This window comes from Meriones unguiculatus (assembly GCF_030254825.1).
Source record: "Meriones unguiculatus strain TT.TT164.6M chromosome Y unlocalized genomic scaffold, Bangor_MerUng_6.1 ChrY_unordered_Scaffold_23, whole genome shotgun sequence".
NCBI lineage: Eukaryota > Metazoa > Chordata > Mammalia > Rodentia > Muridae > Meriones > Meriones unguiculatus.
Genome location: NW_026843709.1, coordinates 3,161,646 through 3,180,187, shown reverse-complemented (window position 1 = coordinate 3,180,187; position 18,542 = coordinate 3,161,646).

The window sequence follows — 18,542 nt, the reverse complement described above, 5'->3', positions numbered from 1 at the left end:
ACAAAATTAACACAAAAAAATTAGTAGCCCTCCTGTATACAAAGGACAAAAGGGCTGAGAAAGAAATTAGGGAAACATTAGCCACAAATGACATACGGTACCTCGGAGTAACCCTAACCAAGGAAGTCAAAGACTTGCATGAAAAAAATTTCAAGTCTCTGAAGAAAGAATTAGAAGAAGATATGAGAAGATGGAAAGATCTCCCATGCTAATGGCTTGGCAGGAATAACATAGTAAAAATGGCCATTTACCAAAAACAATCTACAGATTCAATGCAATTCCCATCAAATTACCAACACAATTGTTTACAGACCTGGAAAGAAAAATTCTCAAGTTCATATGGACAAACAAGAAACACAGAATTGCTAAAACAATCCTCTACAATAAAAGATCTTCTGCAGGTATCTCTATCCCTGATCTTAAGTTGTACTATAGAGCAACAGTTTTAAAAACTACATGGTACTGGAATAGAAACAGAATGGTGGATCAATGGAACTGAACAGAGGACCCAGAAATAAACCCACCCACTTATGGACACCTGATCTTTGACAAAGAAGCCAAAGCCATACAATGGAAAGAAGATCGGATCTTCAAAAAATGGTGCTGGTCCAACTGGATGTCTTCATGTAGAAAAATGAAAATAGATCCATAGTTATCACGCTGCACAAAACTGAAGTCCAAGTGGATCAAAGACCCCAACATAAAACCAAACACATTAAATTGGCTAGAAAAAAAGTGGGGAATAGCCTAGAACTCATTGGTACAGGAGAAAACTTCCTGAACAGAACACCAACAGCACAGGATCCAAGAGCAACAATCAATAAATGGGACCTCCTGAAACTGAAAAGCTTCTGTAAAGCACAGGACACCATCATCAAAACAAAACTACTGCTTACAGATTGGGAAAGAATCTTCACCAACCCTTTATCTGACAGAAGACTCACATCCAGGATATATAAATTACTAAAGAAGCTGAAAAGCAGCAAACCAAGTAATCCACTTAAAAAATGGGCAACAGAGCTAAACAGAGAATTCTCAATAGAGCAATATCGAAAGGCAGAGAAGCACTTAAAGAAATGCTCAAGCTCATTAGCCATTAGGGAAATGCAAATCAAAACAACCCTGAGATTTCACCTTACACCCATGAGAATGGCCAAGATCAAAAACTCCAGTGACAACACATGCTGGAGAGGTTGTGGAGAAAGGGGAACCCTTCTCCACTTATGGTGAGAATGTAAACTTCTACAACCACTCTGGAAAGCAATCTGGCACTTTCTCAGACAACTAGGAGTAGAGCTTCCACAAGATGCAGCCATAGCACTCCTGGGCATATATCCAAAAGAGTCTCAAGTACACAAAAAGGACATTTGCTCAACCATGTTTTTAGCAGTTTTATTTGTAATAGCCAGAAGCTGGAAACAACCCAGATGCCCCTCAACTGAAGAGTGGATGCAGAAATTGTGGTACATTTATACAATGGAATACTACTCAGCAATGAAAAACAAGGAAATCATGAAATTTGCAGGTAAATGGTGGGATCCGGAAAGGATCTTCCTGAGTGAGTTGTCCCGGAAGCAGAAAGACACACATGACATATAGTCACTCCTATAGACATACAATGTAGGACAAACCCACCAAAATCTATGTATCTAAAGAAACCAAGCAAGAGAGAGGACCCTAAGTAAAATGTTCAATCCCCACCTGAAAGGCAAAGAGGATGGACATCAGAAGAAGAAGAAAATAGGAAACAACATAGAAACCTGCTACACAGGGCCTCTGAAAGCCAGAAGAAGAAATCAAGAAACAAACTATGAAGATAGCACAGAGGGCCTCTGAAAGCCTCTGCCCTGCAGACTATCAAATCAGATTCTGAGGCTGATGGCCAACGGTCAGGCAGAGTGAATTGAATTTTATGTAAGATGTGGGAAATAGTAAGAGCTGGAGAGGACAGGAACTCCACAAGGAGAGCAACAGAACAAGAAAATTTGAACACAGGGAACTTCCAAGAGACTCAAACTCCAACCAAGGACTATTCATGGAGATAACCTAGAACCCCTGCACAGATGTAGGCCATGGCAGGTCAGTGTCCACGTGTGTTACCTAGTAAGGGGAAAAATGACTGCCTCTGACATAATCTGATTGGCCTGCTCTTTGATCACCTCCCCCTGAGGGGGAGCAGCTCTACCAGGCCACAGAAGAGGACAATGCATCCACTTTTGATGAGAACTGATAGACTAAGATCACAAAGCAGAGGAGAACTTCCCCTATCAGTGGACTTGGCGAGGGGCATGCATGCAGAAATGGGAGGGAAGGTGGGACCGGAGGTGGGGAGGGAGCTTATGGGGGGATACAAAATGAATAAAGTGTAATTAATAAAAAAAAAACATAAAAAAAGAGATTTAAAATATACATGCTCCCAATATGGACCTACAGTGCCTTCCACCCTGGCTCTGCTGGAATCCATGTCTACTGAGGCTCTCTGCCCAGGGGACTGTAAACAGTTAGCAAGTGCATGCTTATCAGGAGGAGATAATTGATTATGGAAGTCAGATTTTGCAGAGCATTGTCAAGCTACAGCTGAACTTAATCGAGCTCAGCAAATTCCTATAACTTATGACATGCTTGCTGGATAAGGAATCTACCTGGAAATAGAACAGCAATTGGATTTTGATGTGGCTGTTTATGCTCAGGTCAATACTGCTGCCCAGAGGGCCTGGAATAAGCTTCCACAAGCAGGTAGGCAGGTGGAGGATTTGTCTAAAATCTGTCAGGTACCTGTTGAGTTATTTCAAATTTTGTGGCAAGATTAATGCAAGCAGTAAACAGACTTATAAGTGATGAAAAGTCTGGATTGTTATTAGTGAAACAATTGGCTTATGAGAATGCTAACAATGTTTGCCAATCAACCTTGAGACCTGTTAGAAAGAAAGGAGAAAATAGGAAAAAAGGCCAAGGATTGGGGTACTAAGTTACCAACAATAGTACTCATCCAAATAATTAGGTTAATAAAGGCTAAAATTCAAAGTTCTTTGGCTGCAAGGTATTTGTCAGCTCTTTCTGGTAAAGGCCCACCAATTTACTAAAATATCAACTAAAATAACCAACTGGGCTTTGTTTGTTACATAGTAAATTAGCTAAGACCCCATTTAAAATTAACAACAGGAAAACTAAAACTACTTTTTTTGACATTTTGAAAGGAAAGGCTAATCCTTTGTCAAAAAGGGAACTTACCAAAGAAGCTCGTGATGCTTTGCAAAAGATAAAATTAGCTATTGAAAAGCAGCATGTTCAGTATATTGATTATTCAAAAGAATGGGGTGCATATATTTTGGCTACTGTTCATACTCCAACTGCTGTATTGTGGCAAGAAGGACCATTATTATGGTTGCACTTGCCTGTGTCTCCTGTTCGAGTTCTGACATCATATTATGAAAAAGTGGCTAGTTTAGTTCAAAAGGCTTGTAAATCTAGTTTAGTTTAAAATCTCGTAAATATTTTGGTAGGGAGCCCTTCTTAATTGGAGTCCCTTTTACCAAACAGCAAGTAGATTGGTTATTTCAAAATCTAGATTGTTGGGCCATAGCTTTTGCTCATTATTTAGGACGTATTGATAATCATTATCCAAAAGATAAATTACTTCAATTTGCCAATGAGCATGCTTTTGTATTTCCTAAAATAATTAAGCAAAAGCCATTACCTCAAGTTCCAACAGTATTCGCTTGTGGATCTTCAAATGAAAAAGCTGTCTATGTACTAGAGGGACAAACTTTTTTTTTTGCAAACCTTGCCAGCCTCAACTCAAGTTGTAAAATTATGAGCTGTTGCTGCAGTCTTTAAAAATTTGGCTTCTACCTCTTTCAACTTGTACACGGATAGCCATTTTATAATTAAAGCTTTACAAGTCCTAGAGACTGTAATACATGTTAATACATCTAATAAACAAATGCAAGATTTATTTAGAGAGATTCAACAAAGTATTTGGAGCTGTGTGCAGCCTTGTTACATAAGGCATATTAGAGCTCATTCAGGGCTTCCTGGACCTTTAACTTTAGGAAATGATTTAGCAGATCTAGCCACACATTTGGTTGGATTAACTCAACAAGAATTGGCAAAAAAATTCTCATGCATTACATCATCAAAATAGCAAGAGCTTAAAAAAAAAAAAACAATTTAATATTAACAGAAAAGCCGCTAGACAAATTGTAAGATCATGTTCCTCTTGCCCTAAACATTTTAATGTACCTCATTATGGTGTCAATCCTAGAGGTTTGACTCCCAATCATTTGTGGCAAATGGATGTAACTCATGTCTCAAAATTTGGGAAACTAAAATATGTTCATGTAACAATTGACACTTTTTCAGGATTTGTCATAACAACTCCTTTAACAGGGGAAGCCACCAAACATGTTATAAGTCATTGCTTAAAGTGTCTTGCTGCAATTGGTATACCTTCCATTAATATGTCGTAAAACGGGGATTCCATGTAATCTCCAGGGCAAACATATTATAAAATGAGCCCATGGATCTCTTAAGAACCAATTGCAAAAAATAAAAAAGGGGGGAGTCATATCCCAAAATATTAATCATGCTCTCTTTATTTTAATTTTTTTGAATGTGGATACACAAGGCCATTCTGTGGCTGATTGATTGTGGCATCCTAATACCAAACATAATTTTGCCCAAGTAAAATGGAAAGATCCAATTACTGGATTATGGCAGGGTCCCAAACCTGTATTAATATGGGGAAGAGGGCATGTTTGTGTTTTTCCACAGGATACAGAGGGAGCCAGGTAGATCCCAGAGAGGCTGGTAAGGTTTGCAGTTGTTCCCCAGAAAGAAGATGTTCCCGCTGCAGACAACCATAAACTCTGCCCTGACCTAGACTGAAAAGCTGCATTACACCTGAGCTCCTGACCCTCCTTTGCTTTATTATGCTCCTAGGACAAGATGTCATGCAGAGAAACCTCTTATATAGTAAACTGGACTTGACTGTTTTGTTAGTAAGGACAAAATCAAAAGAGAACTAACTGTGAAACTGTATTCTGGATCTCGTTTTCAGCAGAGCAAGACAGACTTGCTTCAGGAACTCTTGGGGGGGCCTGTAACTGCCTATGTAAATTCTCCTTTTGCTGTTTGGAGATGTTAAGCTTTCAAATGGTTCTGTTTGCTCGACAGCCTTTTACTATGGTTCCTCTAAATGTTTCTCAGACTTGGTAATTTACACAGGGAGTCACCTGCTAGTCATTTTTGGAGTGTTACTTTGGATTTGGATTGTGATAGGAGATGCGCTCCTATCAGTGACAACTAAAATCTGCCTGAAGGCCATTTGGTGTGTCAAAGATGAGCTGATCTGCACAAGATCATATCACAGTGTCCACCCTAGCAGAGGTTGGTAGTCAGAGACAGGTAAGTTTTCTTTGGGGTGTATGAAAATTCATGTACAAATATTGATCCAAAAATGGGGACGTGAATAAAAACTATATACCTTTCGAGAGAAACAACCTAAGATAGGCACAATCTTCTGCTCCATAACTCTTAAGTTATAGCAAACTTTAAAAATATAAAAAAGGGGAGTATATATATATAAAAAGTATATAAAGTATATATACTTATATATATATATATATATAAGTATATAAAAAGTCATGTCGGGAGCCATGACTCAGCGGCTTGCTTTGATATTTAAATTGAGGCAAAGAGATGCCTTTTAGGAGGCCTTTACTAATGGCAGAGGAGAACTTGCAAGTCCATCTCCTTTTCTTTGTGACAGCAGGTGGGATAGCTTGTGAGGGTTACCCCTCTTCCTCAGGCTCCTTGTGCAAAGTAACCTATTGTTCTGAGATGTTTTACTGGCTGAAAGTAACTCCTCAAGAAATAAAGTGGTCAGAAGGCTGGAGGCAGATGAGAAGGCAGAGACTTGAGAGTCGCTGCAGGCACTGCTTGCTGCAGCAGTCTGCCTTTTGTGGTGGCTGTCGAGTCTGGATCTTTAAAAAGTTTCCTGTATGCTGTGTGTTTATTTTATTAATTTTATTTTATTTTATTTTTTTCATATTAATTACAGTTTATTTATTTTGTGTCCCAGCTGTAGCCCCCTCCCTCATTCCCTCCCAATCCCACCCTCTCTCCCTCTTCTCCTCCCATGCCCCAGTCCAAGTCCACTGATGAGTGAGGTTCTCCTCACCTTCCCTCTGACCCTAGCCTATCAGATCTTATCAGCACTGACTGCATTGTTTTCCTCTGTGGCCTGGTAAGGTTGTAAGCCCACCAGGGGGAGGTGATCAAAGAGCCAGCCACTGAGTTCATGTCAGAGGCAGTCCCTCTTCCCCTTACTATGGTACCCATTTGGAGACTGAGCTGCCATGGGCTACATTTGTGCAAGGGTTCTAGGTTATCTCCATGCATGGTCCTTGGTTGGATATCAGTCTTAGAAAAGACCTTTGGGACCAGATTTTTTTGGTTCTGTTGTTCTCCTTGAGGAGCTCCTTTTCTCTCCAGGTCTTTCTATCTCCCCCTTTCATAAGATTCCCTGCACTCTGCCCAAAGTTTGGCTATGATTCTCAGCATCTACTTTGATACCCTGCAGGGTAGAGTCTTTCAGAGGCCCTCTGTGGTAGGCTCCTGTCCTGTGAAATTCTTACTATCTGTTAGCTGTCTCTGAAATGAATTTCCTAAATTCTAATAGCCTCTTACTTAGTGGGGTTCTTTTTTTTTTAATTTTATTTTTTTTATCAGTTACATTTTATTAACTCTGTATCCCAGCCGTGTCTCGATCCCTCATTCCCTCCCAGTCCCTCCCTCCCTCCCTCCCTCATCTCCACCGTGCTCCTTTCCAAGTCCACTGATGGGGGGGACCTCCTCCCCATTCATCTGATCCTGTTTTATCAGGTATCTTCAGGACTGGCTGCAAAGCCCTCCTCTGTGGCCTAACAGGACTGCTCCTCCCTTCGGGGGTGGGGAGACCAAAGAGCCAGTCATCGAGTTCCTGTTAGAAATAGTCCCTGTTCCCCTCACTTTGACCAAACCTTTGGCAGAGTACAGGGAATCATAAGAAAGAAGGGGAGTTAGTCTGATGGGGAAAGGATAGGAGCTCCACAAGGACCAAATATATCTGGGCACAGGGTCTTTTCTGAGACTCACATTCAACCAAGGACCATGTATGGATATAACCTAGAACCTCCACTCAGATGTAGCCTGTGGTAGCTCAGTAACCAATTGGTTATTTTATTAATTTTAATCCTCACTCCCAACTCAAGAACCATTTGACTCTGCAACAACCTAGGAACCTGCCACAGAGGACATCTAAAGCCTCTGCCCTGCAGACTATCAAAGCAGATGTTGAGCCTAATGGCCAACTTTGAGGCAGAGTGAATGGAATTTTATGTAAGAAGTGGAAAATAGCAAGAGCTGGCGAGGACAGGAAGTCCACAAGGAGAGCAACACAACAAGAAAATTTGAAAACAGGGAACTTCCCAAACTTCATACTCCAACCAAGGACTATTCATAGAGATAACCCAGAACCCCTGCACAGATGTAGCCCATGGCAGTTCAGTGTCCAAGTGGGTTACATAGTGATGGGAAGAGGGACTGCCTCTGACATAAATTGATTGGCCTGCTCTTTCATCACCTCCCCCTGAGGAGGGATCAGCCTTACCACACCACAGAAGAGGACAATGCAGCCATTCCTGATGTGATCTGATAGACTAAGGTCAGAAGGAAGGAGAGGCGAACCTCCCCTTTCAGTGGATTTGGGGAAGAGCATGCATGCAGAAGGGGAGGTAGGGTGAGATTGGGAGGGCAAGAGGGAGGGACTTATTGGGTGATACAAAATGAATAAAGTGTAATTAATAATAATAATAACAACAAGGAAAAATGTAAACAAAAAACAAAAAAAGAAAAAAAGAAAAAAAATAATTCAAAACTCTGAACATAGAAATTGAAGGATATATTAAAACACGGAAAGATCCTCATGGATCCATAGGATTAACCTAGAGATAATGGCCATTCTGAGAACTACCTATTCAATGGCAAATTCCCATCAAAATTTCAACACAATTCTTTATAGACATTGAAAAAACAAATAACGATTTCCTATGGAGAAACAAACAACAACAATAAAAACACAATAATTTCCAAAATGATTCCCTGCAATAACAGGTCATCTGAAGGTATCCCCATCCCTGATCTCAAGGTGTAGTACAGAGCAATAGAAATAAAAACTGATTTGCATTGGCAAAGAAGCAGAAGGTTGGATCAATGGAACTGAATAGAAGACTGAGAAATAAAACCACATGAGTAAGAATACTTGATTGTTGAGAAAGAGGCCAAAACCATTAGATTAAAAAAGACAACATCTCCAAAAAATTGTGTAGCTCCAACTTGATGTCTACCTGAAGAATAATAAAAATATATTCATATTTATCACCCTGCCCAAACTGAAGTCCAAGTGGAACAGACCTCAACAAAACCCCAGATACTTTAAATCACTTAGAAGAAAATGCTAGAAAGAGCCTAGAGCTTATTGGCACAGGAGAAAACTTCCTGAACAGAACACCAAAGGCAAAAACTCTAAGAGCAACAATTAGTAAATGGTTCCCCATGGAACTGAAAAGTTTTGTAAAGCAAAGCACACTGTCGTCCAAACAAAATAAGAGCCTACATATTGGGAAAGCATCTTCACCAAATCTATATCGGACAGAAAGCTGCTATTCAGACTATATAAAGAACTAAAGAAATAAAAAAGCAAAAATTCAAGCAATCTAATATAAAAACTGAATACTCAGCAAAACAGAGAATTTTCTGAAGAGGAATATAGAATGGTTGAGAAACATTTATAGAGATGCTACTAAACCTCCAGAGAGATGTAAATCAAAATGACCCTGACATTTTGCCTTATCTTCGTCAGAATGTCTAAGAGCAAAAACTCAGGTGACAAAACATACTGGAGGTTATGTAAAAGGGGGAACCCTGCTCCTATGCTGGTCGGAATGTAAACTTTTACAATCATATTGGAAATTAATCTAAAAGGTTATCAAACAATTATGAGTAGAGCTTCCTCAAGAACCAGTTATCCCATTCCTAGTCAAATATCCAAATTATGGTCAAGTACACAAGGACATTTGCTAAAAAGTATGTTTGGCAGCTTTATGAGTAATAGCCAGACCTGGAAGTAAGCCAGATATCTATCAATGAAGGAATGGATATAGAAATCTTGGTATTTTTACACAATGAAGAGTATTCAACTATTAAACCCAAGGAAATCATGAAAATTGCAGACAAATGGTGGGATCTAGAAAAGATCATCCTGAGTGAAGTATTCCAGGTGTAGAAACACCCACAGTATATACTCACTTAAAAGTGGGAACTAGACCTATAAGATAGGATAAACAGACACAAATCTGTACACCTAAATAAGATAAGAAAGAGAACCCAGGGTACTATGATCAATTCTCAATTAGAAAAACCAATTGGAAATAGGAGAAAACAAGTAACAGGACAGGAGCCTACCACAAAGGGCCTCTGAAAGACTCTAACTAGCAGTATATCAAAGCAGATGCTCAGACTCATAACCAATCTTCAGCAGAGTCCAGGGAATCATATTAAAGAAAAGGACCTTTCTCATTCACTTAGGAGGCTCTAAGAGGAACCATTTCAACACTGCACCAGATCATTTGTTGGTTTAAAAGTGACTTGAGAGCATATTATTGTAAGCACCTTATGCCATTACTAATCCCTTTGCTCCTTCCACAATATTTTCTCCTGGACTGTGACCATGGGCACCAGATTAGCTAGCTCTCTTGACCATAAGGAAGTGTGTGATCCGCACGAACTTCTCGCCAGCAAGAACACACAGGCAGACACTAGGATCCTTCTGCAGTAAACATTTAATATGATGAATAGAGGAAGACTAAAATAAAATATCTATTCTTTCTTCCATAAGATCCAGACGCTGGTTAAGAATCATCAATCCACCTTTTAATTGTGCGCTAGCAGATACATGAAGGTTCATGGCTTCAGCCACACCTGCTGACAATTGATTTACTGCTGTGCTTGTTTGGACTGAATTTGCCATTGCCAAGCTGGCTGCAGTGGCAGCAGCTGCACTGACAGCGATGGCAGTAACAATGGCTGCGGTGATGCCAAAATCTCTCTTCTGTCTAAACAGGGAGAGGGTGGATGGAGTCTCCACAGGGATTGGGATCCACTGCGGGACTCTAACAACCAGGGCACGAGTGTAACGCCTGGCATTCCAACATTTCGACATCCAGCATGTCTCATTGGCACAATTTCTAAAAGAATTATTGGACAAAACAAGTAAGAAAGGAGGATAAACACAGACAGGACTAGGTGGAAAAGTCGTCTGATTTGTAATGGTTTTATTCCAATGGGTAATCTGCCTTGACACATTTTCCATTTCCATAACCTTTTTTTTAAAAAAAAAAAACGCAGTACCATTTATGGCGCCCATGACAATCGATTTCCCTACAGTAGCGCCACTAACGAATCCCAGAGGATTGAGGTCCATACAACTACCATTTATCCCACAAAGTATCCATTTATAAAAAGGGACTATATCTCGATGTTGTATAAAGAGCCCCTTTCTCATTACCATACTTTTTGTAGGATCCATCAACATATTTGGGGAAAAAGAAAAGGTTTTATTTTTGTCAGCCCATCAAGTAAAGCGCGACTGACAGTCGGACCATGGAGGGATGGTCCCATCATCCTCCCATGCACATGAAGGGGCCACCCTAGGTTGAAGAGGTCTATCTATATCTAAAAAATTTGGTCCTCAAAAGGAAGCGTTTATCCAGGTGACCTTATGCGAAAAGGTATAATGGATATCGATGGCGTCCTTACTATCCCTTTCCTTTTGGGACATAACTTCCCAATCCCAATCCTTATAGCCAAATGACCCAAGAATCCTTTTGGTAAGCCAAACACAGTCTCTAACGGAATCCTCGATTTGAAACCAAAGGGAGCCAGCTTCTGGGAAGTCATGCCTTTCCCCTAATGATGCCTCAGTCTCATCATAAGGCAAATAAGGCAGGCCTAAATCTTTATTGGACGAGAAGAATTTTGGGAAAGTCAATGAATTATGTCTGACCGGCATAGGCTTCAGGAATGCAGACAAAATGGCCCAACGTTGTACCCCCACAATAATAGGAACCCGATTTAGAAGTATCCAAGCAAGAACTGGAATTAGTTGAAGGTATATTCGTTGAAAGATCATCTTCAGCTGCCGCGAGCTTTCGCGCTCCGGTACCCAGAATGGATTGTTTTCTTCCTGTGGGAAAACACAGACAGCTCCCCTGGATCTTATTAAGATAGGATCCGGGCCTTTCCATTGACCAGTCAAGACATCCTTCCATTTGACCATTTCCTTAGGCCTATCAGGCTCTAAGCAGTGGCGATCAGCTGCCAAGTGGCCCTGACTGTCCAAATTAAAAAAAAAAAAAATTGAGAGTAAAGAGTGCCAAGGAAACAGTCACTCGTGGCACTGAGAGCAGAGCCTCCTCGACTCCCACTTTTTGTTTTATTAAATAGGATTTTAGAGTGCGATGAGCACGTTCAATAATACCCTGTCCATGAGGGTTATATGGGAGACCCGTTAGGTGGGTCACTCCCATTTGATGACAAAACTGTCCAAATTTCTGAGAAGTATAGGCTGGCCCATTGTCAGTTTTTAGAAGTTTGGGCTTTCCCCAGGCACTCCATGCCTCCAGGCAATGTTGAATAACATGGGCTGCCTTTTCTCCAGTCAGGGGAGAAGCAAACATAACTTCAGAGCAAGTATCAACGGAAACATGTAAATATTGAAGTTTACCAAAAGATGAAATGTGAGTAACATCCATCTGCCACACTTGTAGCGGACAGATTCCTCTGGGATTAATCCCAACATGAGGCATAGGTAAGAACTGACAACAATTTTGACATTGGGTTACAATATCTCTAGCTTCCTTTCTAGTTATGTCAAATCGATGACGCAGTGTTTCAGCTGTCACATGAAATTTCTTATGAAACTCTTTAGCCAATTCCAAATTTGACAAGAGGGCAATGCAATCATATTTGTGGCTCGATCTGCCAGGTCATTTCCATGGGACATGGGTCCCGGTAGACCTGAGTGAGCCCTAATATGTGTAATAAAAACAGGGGATTTTCTGATAATTAAGGCAAACTGAATTTTTTGAAAAATTTTTGCAAGCTTGCTAGATGCCTTGATCAATCCATCAGCCTCTAAAATTTTGGTTGCATTTACCACATAACTAGAATCAGAAACAATATTTAAAGGACCTGGAAATTTTGTCAAAACTTCTAACACTATTAAACATTCCACAATTTGAGGCAAAGTCTCATGATATTGCTTAGAAACAACTTTATTATTAACCACATAAGCTCCTACTCCTGTTTTTGACCCATCTGTATAAACTACCAGTCCATCCCGAAGTGGTTTCTGGGATGTTACATGCGGGAAGACTACCTCTTGAGTTAAAGCAAATTGCAAAACAGGGTGTTGAGGGTAATGATTATCAATCAAGCCACTAAAGGAGGTAACTAGCACCGCCCAAGTATCAGAGGTAGCAGTCAATACCTGAACCTCATGAGCTGTATAAGGCACTATTAAGAACTTTGGCTCCTTCCCAAAGTGTGCAATGGTGGCTTTTAACCATTCAATAATTTTTGCAGGAGAAGCATTGGAATGAACCCACAATAAGGGTCCATCTTGCCATAATACAGGAGTTGGTAAATGTTTAGTTTTAATGACACACAGGTCAAAGGTCTTAGTTTCATCTACATGTTTTAATTGGGCATCTTGTAAAGCGTCTTCTACCATTTATAGGGCGCAGCTTACAGCCAGTGTTAAGGCTCTGGGTGAAGAAATATGAGGATCCCCTTCCAAAATATCAAATAGGGGTTTTAATTCAGCAGAAGGAATCTTTAAAAATGTCCTAAGCCAATTTATATCACCTAATAATTTTTGAAAATCATTTAAGGTATGCAAATGATCCCTGTGAATTTCTATTTTCTGAGGAACTATTCGTTTTGGATAAATAACAGTTCCTAGAAAGGAACCTACTTCTGAAATTTGGACTTTTTCAGTGTCTATATGCAATCCCATTGTTGCAGGGTTTTTTGCAAGAAGGATACGCATCTTGCAAGATGGCTAACTCCTCATGGCACAAGAGAATATCATCCATATAGTGGATCAGTAACAAGGAAGGAAATTGCTGTCTAACTGGTTCAAGAGCCATCTGTACATACAATTGACACATGGTGGGGCTATTAGCCATGTCTTGAGGTAGAACAATCCACTGATATCTTTGGTCTGGCTCACGGTGATTAACAGCAGGTAGGGTAAAGGCAAATCTCTGTCTGTCTCGTGGGCACAATGGAATGGAGAAAAAACAATCCTTGATGTCTATTATTATAATTTTCCATTGCTTAGGCAGGGCTGAAAGCAGAGGCAAGCCTCGTTGCACTGTTCCAAATAATTGCATCTGTGCATTAATAGCCCTCAAATCATGGAGAAGCCTCCATTTTCCTGATTTCTTTTTTATAACAAAAATAGGTGTATTCCAGGGGGAAGTAGATGGTTCCAAATGACCAAGCTGTACCTGTTTTTTAACCAGCCTTGTAGTGGCTTCTAGCTTTTCAGAGGAAAGGGGCCATTGAGGAACCCATACAGCTTCCTCTGTGAGCCAAGATATGGGCATGGAACCCTCAATGGCAGCTAATGAAAACCCAGGCCTTGTTTCCCTGTATTACTTTCCTGTGAAATCGGGTGTAATCTCCCTTGTTCCTGTTTACCAAGGCCTTTTCCTTCCTTATAACCCATCCTTTTCATTATATCAACCACTTGTTGAGAGTACTCATTGGTCAATGCTAATCCTAAATCCTGCAAAATATCTCTTCCCCAGAGATTGACAGGGAGAGGAAGAACATATGGTATGAAACTTCCTGTTTGACCTTTCGGTGCTTGCCACATTAAAGAACGTGAACTAACTGTAGGGCAGGCCTCATATCCCAACCCTTGTAAGGAGTGGGATGATTGTGTAACAGGCCACGCCTTAGGCCACCAGGTGGAAGAGATGATGCTTTTATCAGCCCCTGTGTTCAAAATACCAATAAAACTTTTTTCCTTCTATCTGCAGCTGTAGGGTAGGTCTAGTTTTAAGATCAACTACCAAATGAGCAAAATCTGTTCCTGTGGAACCGAGTCCTTTTGCGCCCCTTGGTGTCCTGGTAGATGGAAAACAGTCATGAAGGCTTGGGAGGAGGACTAATTGAGCAATCCTATCTCCAGGAGAAATAGAAAATACGCCTTGGGGGCAGGAGCAAAGCACCTGGAGCTGTCCAGTAAAATCCTGATCTAATATTCCAGGATGGACCATAAGTCCTTTTAAAGTGAGAGAGGAGCGACCTAAAATAAGACCGACACTTCCTTCAGGCAGGGGGCCTTCAAACTCCACTGGGACAGGTTGCACCCCCATGTGTGGCATTAATAAGAATTGGGAGGTGGAATGGAGGTCCAGGCCTGCTGATCCTCTTGTTGCTCTGCAGCTGGATAAACCCTCCTGTTGTCTGCCTGTGTCCCATATTTGTTGGGGCCCTGAGACTTGGGGCCCTGAAATCCGTTTTTTGGAATATTTTTATCTCTCTCATTGGGGGGGGGGGGTTCATGCTGGATAAGCTTTCCCTGAATATCTCTAACTGAACAGCATTCATTAGCCCAGTGATTGCCTTTTTTACACTTAGGGCAAAGTCCAGGAAGTTTCTTTTGCACAGACACACGACAACCTCTTTTAAAATGGCCCATTTTGCCACAATTAAAACAAACTTTATTGTTTCCAGAACTTGGGCGGTTCTTGGTTTGTATTATGGCTGCCGCCAGGCTGGCGTTGGTAAGCGGGCCTCCGAGTCCTCGGCAAACTTTTATCCAATCTGTTAGCCCTTTGTTCCTTCTAGGAGTAATGACTGTCTTACATTCTGGGGAAGCATTTTCATATACCAGCTGTTCTATCATTGGCCTAACTCGCTCCGGATCTCCAAATATTCTACCTGCTGCTTCTGTCATTCTGGCCACAAATTCTGAGAATGACTCCTGAGGGCCTTGTATAATCTTTGTCAGGTGTCCATTGGCCTCGCCCTTCTTTGAAAGGGCTTTCCATGCCTTAATAGCGGCAGCAGAGATCTGACCATATGCCCCCCAGTCATAATTTGTCTGATTATGAACAAACTGGCCTTACCCCGTTAGCAAATCAAAGGTCCATTGCCGCTGATTGTCTTCTGCATAGGCATTGGCCCTTGCCTGAGTTTGGGAAGCATCATACCACAAGGCTTTTCATTCTAAGTACTGTCCCATATTAGGGAGAGCAGCTTTTATGGTACTTTGCCAATCATTTGGAATCATGGCCATGCTAGCAAGTCTTTCAAGCTGCAAAATTGTAAAGTTGGCATCTACCCCGTATTTGTTAACTGACTCTGCCAGTTCTTTAACAAGAGGATATTCTACTGGTGCATAAACATGTTCCCCTTCCGCAGCTTCAAATACAGGGAAGGCTTGTAAAAGCCTTTTTTTTTTTATCCCCTTTTGAAAAGAAGGAGTCTAAACTGTGTCTCTCAACATAAGGTGGAGGAGCTTTAGGGGTTAATGAGAAAGGCCCGCGAATCTCAGCTCCTCTCCTCTTTTGTTTTTGATTTGGTGGTAACCGTGGTTCCTGAGGGTGGCGCCCCTCCTCCTCGGAGCGAGCTGCTTCTCCATCTAAATCTGACCCCTCGGAGGAACTTAGTTTGTCAGATTCAGAGCTATGAAGCCCCAAAGCCTCCAATTTTCTTATCGGATAGAGAGGCTTTCTGTTTGGATTTTTATTTCCCTTTATACCTTTCTCCCCCAGGGCATCTTTTCCCTCACTTTTCGCTTCTGTGGTTTTAACATCCACAGAAGGGTCTTTTTTCTTAGAGACGTCCTTTTTTTCTTTTTTCTTAAGGGTCCTTAACCTATTTTCCCGTTCCGTTTCTGACATGCTGTCTTGTAATTCCTCTAACACCCCTTGGCCAGCTGCTACAGATGGATGGCATCTCTCATCTTCTAAGCAAGATTTTACTAAAATCCACAATGACCTAGCTCCAGCTTTTAGCTTTCCATTTTCTTCTGCCCTCCGTAAATCAGCTTCTAGCTTATCCCAGGAAGCAAGCGTCAGCGACCTTGAACATGCAAACCAGGGAGTGATGCGATCAATTTCCATAATAAACCTTTTTAACGTTCTTTTTGAAAGCTCTAATTCATGTTGTTTTAAAAGCGACTGAAGTGCTGTGATCACCGAATGTGAAGCTCCCATGCTGCTCCCTTATCTACGAGAGAAACTGATACAGGGAGGGTATCTGATAAGGCGGCTTATGTACAACCGACTAACAATGTCCCAACAGCACACCAAAAAAAGGGAGGGAGGGGACACTGCGGCTTATACACGTCCACCTAACGATGTCCCACGGAGAAAAAACACTTTAGCACTAGTCTTTATGGAAGCAAAATGAATACCAAAAGAAAAATCGCTGAAGCCATCAAAACAAATGTAAGAGCAACTGGGACAGTTAAATGGGGCGGTATCTCTTTAAGACCGAGCAAGTCTCAGAAGTACCTTTTGTACTGCAGTTCTGAATCCGACCCACGAGCGGCGGGGGGGTCTCCTCACAGGGCCAGCGATCAAAGGCTGCCAGGCGTCCCGGGGTTTCGGCACCAGCTGTGATCCGGGCGAACTTCTCGCCAGCAAGAACGCACACGCAGACACTAGGATCCTTCTGCAGTAAACATTTATTATGATGAATAGAGGAAGACGATAACCGCCAGAATGGTGCTGCTTAAATACACCTTATGGCGGCGTGTATTCCGCTGGTTGGCTGCTTGCCCATTGCCCTGTGTGAAGCCCTGGACTGGGCAGTAACGCCCCCAGACTGGACAGTGGCTTGGCGCGCTTTTGCAACTTGCAGACATGGTCTATTGTTTGTTCATTAGGGCCAGGGCCGGGTGTCAGCGCCATCTCGTAATGGCGATTGCACTCTCTCGGCTCTCCACAGAAGTGGGTTCTTAGCATCCCTCATTCCGAAATCTTGTGTGTTTGTCCTGCTGCTGCATAGAAAACTGCCAGGTGAGGCAGATACAGGATTGGCACATGCAGGCCAGAGGACACATCTTCTACGTGCCTCCCTTGAGCTTTTGCCTCCCTTGAGCTTTACTTGACTCATGAGCCCAATGGTCACTTGAATTCTGTGAGCTGTTGTCTCGGAAAGGTTCACAGATCTCAGAGAGTAGAGCTGCACTTTTAAATAATTAACACTTACAGTCATCATTGGCAAGTACATTTGCTGCCATTAGTGAGGGGTAGTAGCCAATTTTGCTATTTCTATTTCAAATAACATTTTTGAAGTTGTTTTATTTTTATTTTTATTTCACTCAATTTGCATACTGGTCAAGGTTCCCTCCCTCGTCTCTTCCCTTTCGCCCTTTCTTGAACCCTTGTCCTTGTTTCCCCTAACTGTGCTGTACTCTGAACAACCCACCTTCATCACCGAAGCATAGGAAGGTGCATTATCACTGATCTCGCAAATTCCTTATAGTCTAAATGTTCAGAAGTGTGGAGGAAGGCCAGAGAGCCTCAGCCCTGCCTTTCAATTCTGAGTTTAAATCCCAGTACACCCAGCCTCCATGGTTTGGAAATCCCTTCAATGTTCCGAAGCCTCCATGGACGGGGACACCCTTTAGTTTCCCCCAAAATCCGTGGCTTGGTACTCCTTTAAGTTTACCCCAACTTGAGTATGACCCCTCACTCCAATGGGGCAAGTACTTGAGTAGCAATGAACATCTGGTCTTTGCAGAAACGTCATCAGTCGCCCAACTAGATACAAATCCAGCTGCTCAAAACCATTTGAAGGCCAGAGATTCCATAGAATGGAAACTCTTAGAGCAGAGAGCCTGCAGTGCCACAAAGCTCTTAAAAAGACTTTAGACAGTAAAATGACACAGAACTCCTGAAGGAACTGAAAGAGATCAAGCAAAAGGAAGTTGCAAATTTTTCAAAATTCCAGATTGCAATAGTAAGCCACTGAGCAGAAAACAGGGTCCATTTGCCTTATAGCCTGCTACCAAAAAGAGACTGGTCTCATCTATTTTGCACATGCCTGAGAAGGTGAAAAGAAGACTGATTTTGTCTTCTGCTGTAGAAGAACCTGTGGACTCAGTGGCTTTGCAAACTTCTGCATATTCTTCCAATGATCAGTGTGGACTGGTAATCTCCCCACATTTTCAAGGGTCCGTAAAGCATTCCCTCTCTAACCAAGGGTATCTGGGATCTTGCTCTTTTTTTCATGAAACTCAGGGATTTTCCATAACCACCCAAGGTGATCTGGCACTAACCAAATCTGATCAGGGGGCTCAGGGGAATTTAAAATCTACCCAGAAAGTCCAAAAACCTCCCTCTTGTGGTAGAGGGAAATTCATATATGCCTCCTCTTCCAGAGGGGGATTCAAAAGAGTATCCTCTACACAA